This window comes from Pinus tabuliformis, chromosome 6 (genome assembly GCF_031772625.1).
Source record: "Pinus tabuliformis cultivar Carrire ecotype Pingquan chromosome 6, CPIR1, whole genome shotgun sequence".
In the NCBI taxonomy this organism is placed as follows: domain Eukaryota; kingdom Viridiplantae; phylum Streptophyta; class Pinopsida; order Pinales; family Pinaceae; genus Pinus; species Pinus tabuliformis.
The window spans coordinates 1,232,092,018-1,232,099,260 of NC_142292.1; positions in this window are offsets into that span (position 1 = coordinate 1,232,092,018).

Genomic DNA, 7,243 nt, shown 5'->3' on the forward strand with positions numbered 1-7,243 from the left:
CTGACACGCCTTCTCAAAATTTGATCCGGGCCTAGCTTGAAGAGGTTGCCCCCAATCCAAGTGAAGGGGGCGCTCTTCCTCACAATCTTGCTCTTCTCTTTGGAGGAAAAATTCCATGGGAACTGTGCAGATACCAAATAGTTTTCTATGTCAGCAAACCATGGAGAGAGAACTGAATGGCGAATAAGTGCTCATCCGGTAACTGATCATCAACCATTCCCTCCTCACCTGTAGGAAAACTTAATCTGGACAAAAAATCTGCAACCACATTTTCCTTGCCAGGCTTATCAACAATAGTTAGATCAAACTGTTGTAATAAAAGTCACCATCTAATAATCTATGAATTGACATCAGGTTTATTCATTAAATATTTGATTGCAGCATGGTCAATATGTACAAATGTTTGATAGCCTGTAATATAATGCCTAAATTTGTTCAATGAATGCACAACAACCAAGAGATCCTTTTCGGTCACTGTGTAGTTCAGCTCGGCCTTTGATAGATTCTTACTGATAAAGTAAATGTCATAAGGCAATTTTTCATCTATCTGGCCTAGGGCTTCTCCTATGCCTTTGTGTGATCCATCAGCATGTAGATGAAGAGGAAGGGCCGAATTTGGGCCTCAAAGATTTGAGGCAGTGGTTAACTTGTCCTTCAGTGTGTCCAAGGCCTCTTGACAACTTTTTGACCATACAAACTCAGAGTCTTTGGCCAAAAACCCAAATAAAGGAGAAGCCAACTTGCTGATGTCTTTTATAAACCTTCGGTAGTATCTAGTTAACCCTAGGAAACTTTTGACATCTCTCTGCTTTTGTGGAGGTGGGACCCTTTGGATGATAGCGATTTTGTTTGGGTCCACCTGTAGTCCTTGCTGAGATATTGAATGACCTAGCACAATCCCTGTAGTCATCAAGAATTCACATTTTTCGGTACTGAGAGACAAGTTCATTTCAATGCATTTTTGCAGCACCTTAACTAAGTTAGACAGGGCCTCCTAGAAATCACATCCATAAGGTGTAAAATCATCCATATAAATCTCTACCGCATCATGGACTAACTCGTCACAGATACTTAGGACTACTCTCTGGAAAGTGGTAGGAGCATTGCATAGGCCAAAAGGAAGGACCCTATAGGTGAAATTTCCCCAAGGAAAAGTGAAGGTGGTTTTATCCTGGTCTTTCGGGCTGATCTAGATTTGATTGTACCCCCTTAATCCTTCTAAGAAAGAGAAAGAAAAATTCCCTTCCAGACCATCTAGCACTTGGTCGATGAAAGGTAGACTGAAATGGTCCTTATTTTTTGATTTGTTTAACTCCTTGCAATCAACACAAATCCTCCACTTACAATTTTTCTTTGGAACCAACACTAAAGGAGAGACCCACTCACTGTCTGAGATAGGGTATATGAATCCTGCATCTAGTAGCTTTTGCAATTATTCTTTGACTATATCTTTAAGACTTGTATTCATCCTCCTTTGGGTATGTCAAACTGGCTTTCAACCTTCTTTGATATAAATGTGGTGAGTACACACCTAGGGGTGCACTCCCTTCATTTCTTTGTAACTCCAAGCAAAGGAATCTAGATGTTCCTTTAGCAGGTTGCACAACTTTTCTTCTTGCTGAACAGAAAGAGATGGGTTGATTTTCAATGTTCTCTTGGGGCAAAATTCTATGGTTTTGACACGGATAGGGTTGGAATCGGCTAAGCATAGATCAATCTGATGGTTGTTCTAGGTTTCCTTTACTACTTCTTCTAAGGACAATGTACTAGGAGTTAGACTTTGGAGTATGTGCTCAATCAAATCATTTTCATCCTATTGTACTCCTCCCATGGTTGTTTCTAAGGTATAGAGTTGGGTGGAATAAAATTCATCTTCCTCCTCCTCTTCCAGCCACAAAGATAAGTCATGTTCTAGAGATGGTTGAGCAGGAGGGTATAAGACTAACTGCTTGGCATATGCCCATTTTTTATGGTCATATTTCCAGCCCTACAGCTAATGTAGGCATCGGTTGTGGCTTACCAAGGCCTCTGAAGGATGAGAGGGTAACCAGTAAGCTTAGCCTTAGGCTGCAGATCTAGGAAATCTATAGGGTACTCCCAAGAGTCAATGGAGACCATCACATCCTCCACAATCCCCTCAGGGGTCACTCTGGAATGGTCTACAAGTTGCAAAACTGTTGTGGTCTTTCTCAATGAACCTTGGAGGTTGAGCTTGAGCATGGTGTCCTTGGTCATCACATTAATAGCAGCCCCAAGGTCGATCAAAGTGTGTGGGACAATGGTGCCATTAATGTGCACATCTACTATAGAGCTTCCAGGGTCCAAATACTTTGGACAGATTACCTACCCCAACAATATGTCGGAAAGTTGTCTAATGACATTAATGGTAGGGGCATCTCTTCTTCGCCTCCATGGATGCTTGAAGCACTTCTCCTTAATCAACTTGCTGTAAATAAGTACATCTTTAATAGCTTGGAGAAGTGGAATTTTGACAAATAGGTTTTTCAATTCTCCCAGAAGTTCAATCTCTTCTAGGGTAGGCTGGAGTGGTTGGGTTAACCTCTTAGGAAAGTGTGCTAGATTTAATTTAGGCTTGCTTTCCTCTCTTTCCTCCTCAGCCTCCCTAAGTGGAGGTAGAGGTTGGTTCCCAGAGTACTCTCCCAGATCTCAGGTTGATTTCCTAAAACTCCATAGCATAAGCAAGATAGGATATCTCTCCACTGTATACTTGTTGTGTCTGTCTATTATTTGGGTTTGGATTTGGTCGGCATGCATCTAGGGTAGTTTAGGTGGAGTAGAGTGTAAAAGTTATAGTTGAGCAGGTGATGAAGGCAATAAAGATGGATCATTGTTGTATGGGGTCCTCCAACCCTGAGGCAGTGCATTCCACTAAGGTTGTGGTAGAGCATATCATTAAAATGATTGGTTGGCTGGATGGGAATGATACTAAGGTTCAAAGGACCAAGGAGGAGGTGTAGACTAGAAAGGATGAGGAGGGAGCTCCCAAGAAGGTATGAATGTGGTCTAGTGGGCGTTGTAATATGCATGGGATGACCCTTGCATGCCCTGTTGGTATGGTCTAGGCCCATGAGGTCTCCTTTGGTTTATGTAGCAGAGCTATTTAGTTACCCCTTTAGATCCTTGCTATAAAACTTTTAATCCAGGGAGAGAAGGGCACTTGTCTGTGGAGTGGTTTTCTTCACAGACTGAGCATATTTAAATAGAATTCAATGGACATTCGTTCCTAGGGTGCCTCCTGGTGCATCTAAGACAGAAAATGGTTAAGTCTCTCTTTGATTCTTCCTATTTTCTCTTAATGTGCATAGTGTCCATATGTAGGGAAAGTGTTTGTAGCATCTCACTCTTGAAATCCTCTAGAATGTTTCCAATTTCACCCTTGATGGATGAATTAGAAGAGGATTGACCGACCATAGGTTGACTACCCCTACCCTTTTTCCTAGCTGCCCTAGAATGGTTTCTAAAAACTGTCTTGATATCCTCATAGGGTAACTGGTAGATATCTCCTCCTGCTAACAATTTCAGGGTATCCAAAAGATCTTCCCTTACTCCTCTATGTACGGCCAACTTCAGTGACTCAAGGTCAAGTGTGCACCTGGCGCTTTTGTAGCTAAGCTGGAATCTTTCTTGATAATCTTCTAGGGATTCATCATTGCCTAAGGTCATCCTAAAAATTTCCTCTTTAGTGTCTTTAGACCTACAGTAGTCTCAATACTTGTTATTGAAGGCTTGATGCATCTGAGCCCAAGTTTTGATGCTATCTCTAGGTAAACCCATGAACCAGCGCAAAGTTGCATCCTTGAGAGTGGATGGAAATAGTTTCAACTTCTGCTCATCATTGGTGTATTCATAGGTTCGACATTTGAAAACAAACTCAAATAAGAAAGTGTCTGGAACTTCTGAGGTCAAGCCATGGAAATGAGGAAGGGCAGAGGGGCTTATATTTTTCATCTTAGTATCCCCATTGGTTTCTCTAATGGGGAAGGCACCCTCAACTCTTTCCTTATTCCTCTGTCATTTCTCTTTTTAGCCATTGGTTCAGTAGGAATGGGTTCTTCTTTTTCTTCTTCCCATGTAGGTTCTTCAAGTATGTTTGGTTTCTCACCTAAGGGTTCCTTCCATTCATAGCCACCAAAGAAGAGGGAAGGTTGGTTGTTTGAAGTAGTGGGGGTATTTGGCAAAAAATTCCCTAAGTTATCCCTATTCCTAAGAGGCATGAAAAAAATGTTTTTGTTATGTTTGGTGTTTTTTCATACTTTGAAAGCAATTACAGACTGAATGAAAAATTAACTGCTTGGTTGAAATATTACTTACAGAAGGGAAAGGAAAGCAAAGAATACAGAATGGAAAAGGAAGAAAACTAAATTACTTTTGCAGAAATGAAACTACTAGTAGAATATTAGAAACAAGAAATGGAAGAAAGAAAGCAGTAATCACATATTACTCAAACACCTCCCCGGCAACAGCGCCAAAAAGTGATGAGCACTATTTTGCAGCAAGAATATTGTAACTCTTGGGGCTACCATATTTACTTTATCAACCTGGGGTTCATACAAACATGGAGCTGACAGTGTTGTATACACAAGTAAAAGTGAAGGTTTTGACTTTTGTCACTGTTCAGCTGGCGAGAGACCACTAGGGTTTTCAAGCTAGACTTCTATGGATTCAGAAGAAGCTTGATTACTGATGAAAGAAAGAGAAATATATTCTACGATAAAGCTTGTCTACTGCAGTAAGAAAATGATTGAAATCCAATGCTAAAAACACACCATTTCCTAACTAACTGCTGAGAAACTATGCTTTACAAGAATGCCAAGCTAACATCTATGAAATGCTACTATCCTAAGCATGGAAGTTCAAAACATCGAACATCACCACTTTTGGTGATGTGGTAGGTGGCTTAGGGATGTTGGTGGAAGCTTGGAAGGTTTGGGAGACCCTTAGGTTACCTTGTGTGGCTTCCTGTAGGTTTTACCTCAATTTGGCCTCAAAACAGGCCACTACAGGAAAACCTACATGACATCCTAAAAACCTACAGGATTCCCTATATTTGTACAGGATACAGCCGAGATAAAAATGACGGGTGCTTAAGGTGATGGAAGGCTTAAGGAAGGTGGTTGGTGGATGGAATGGAGTGAACAAATGCCTAGGATCACTCAGAACTCAAAACTGAGGTTGGGAGATGGTTTGATTTGCTCAAGATGCTTGAAGAAGTTTACTTGAAGAATTATGAAATTAGTCGGGGTCTTAGTGAAAGTGAGAAATGATCATGGATGGATGAAGCTAGAAGGAGGTTGCTTGCTATGAAATCTTTCTCTACTTCTGAAACACTTGCACTGCATCAAACAATGATATTTGCCCAAAAATCATGCAAACAAGAAGAATTTCAATGAGCTAGAAAAACAGAGTTTAATGAGCTAGATGTCTACTTCATGCATGAGGAAAATTTGTTGAATAACATGAAGTCATTGATGAGATCTAATGTAAGACTGAAAATGGAAGAAATGGTAATTAAATCTGGCACTTGCAAACTGATCAAATTCTAGTTCAAGTACAGTAAACTCTAAATTCTATGAGAAAGTAGAAATCTATCTTTTTGGGGCTGCATAGGGGTCCTTTCCTCAAATCATGATCCCTGAAGGAGGAAGTGAGGTCAATACACCTATTGACATATTTTTGGTGTTCCTTTTATCCCTTATAACCTACTACTGAAGTAAAGCACAAATGGAAGCAAACTAACAAACAAACTAATCAAATCTACACTACTTGTAATGAAATACTTCTAAGGACAATTTAACCATGAATATATGAAACTAATATAAGCATACATATACAAGAAGAGGATCCTTTGCTAATAGGGTTGGGCCCTAACCCAAGAGCTTCAGCCCTCTGAGTTAACTCAATACTGGACCATGAAAAAGCTCATTCTCATTATCAAAACAAAAAATTACATAGCAATGTCTTCCATAAGTCTTGAGCTCCAAAATAACTAGTCTTTTTACAGCAAAACTTCGAATCCCAATGAGGATCTAGGCCTCTTTATTTATACAACTAAATTCTCCAATGACTTCCTTAAATATAGGGAAGTTCGACACCCAAACTTGAGATGAACTAACTCTTTGAATATCACTTGCTCGACTGCGTTTTGATCTTCATGACTTGGTTGCTTGTACTCCGAGCTGATGTGATTGATGGAGGAATATTTGAATGAGGGAGCAGTAAATGAATAGGATTTACCTCCTACAATCTCTCTTCCTTGTCCCATTCAAGTTTCAGCCGTTAATCTTGCCAGAATTCCCTGAGTTTCTCTCACAAACCTGCATTCAATGCACATTAGTCCACTAGGAATAATATCTCACTTTAACTCATCTCATTAAGAAAAATATAATCAAAACATGTAAAAAGTTGTGAGAAGAGTTGATTTGACTAATATAGGAGGTGAATGAAGGTCCATATAGTTACCCAATGATGAGGCTCATTAGTAGCAGCATTATGCATAACTGTAGCAGTCATTCCTCCTCTTTCAGGGTCTTCTAACTGCATGCGAGTGATGAGAAATTATGTATAAGACTTGGAGGATGATGCTATGGCTCAGAGGGAGTACTGTAGGTTTTGAAAATGGAGAGGATGCTCTGTTTTTTTCAAGAAATTTTCAGGGTGAGATAGAGTGTAGGGTTTGTTCTTGAAAAATATTATTTTTTTTTCTTATGAGATGGGATGGATGAAGGATAGATAGTGGATATGAAGTGGATGGAGGGCTTGGAGTGTGTTGGTGACTTGGCCTTTGCATAAATTTATTCTTTTAACCATTGTCCCCATTCCTCAAAATCATCACCCTTCATAATTTGTCTTTTCCACATTGCTTGAGTGAAGAAGTGAGTTGCAATTAACTAGTCGAAGGCAGTGGAGACTGCTGACCCATTCTTAGCTTATAAAACCTCATCTCTCATGCATTGACAACAAATTTCTAACTATAATATGCTCAAGAGAAGAGGTCAAGAATATTGCATACATGTACCTACATGATGGTTGTTGGAGAGGTATGCATGTTGCTATTGAGTTGATGATCGATCCCTACTTCCCTAGAGGTTCTAATTTTCTTTGCTTGCTTCTACACAAGTCTTCATAGCTTGTTGATTCTTTGACTGATAAGGTTGTGTGAAATTTTATTTCAATTGTTCAATATTTTTCTGGTGGAGTCGATGCATTGCTTCCTAAGGAGGGT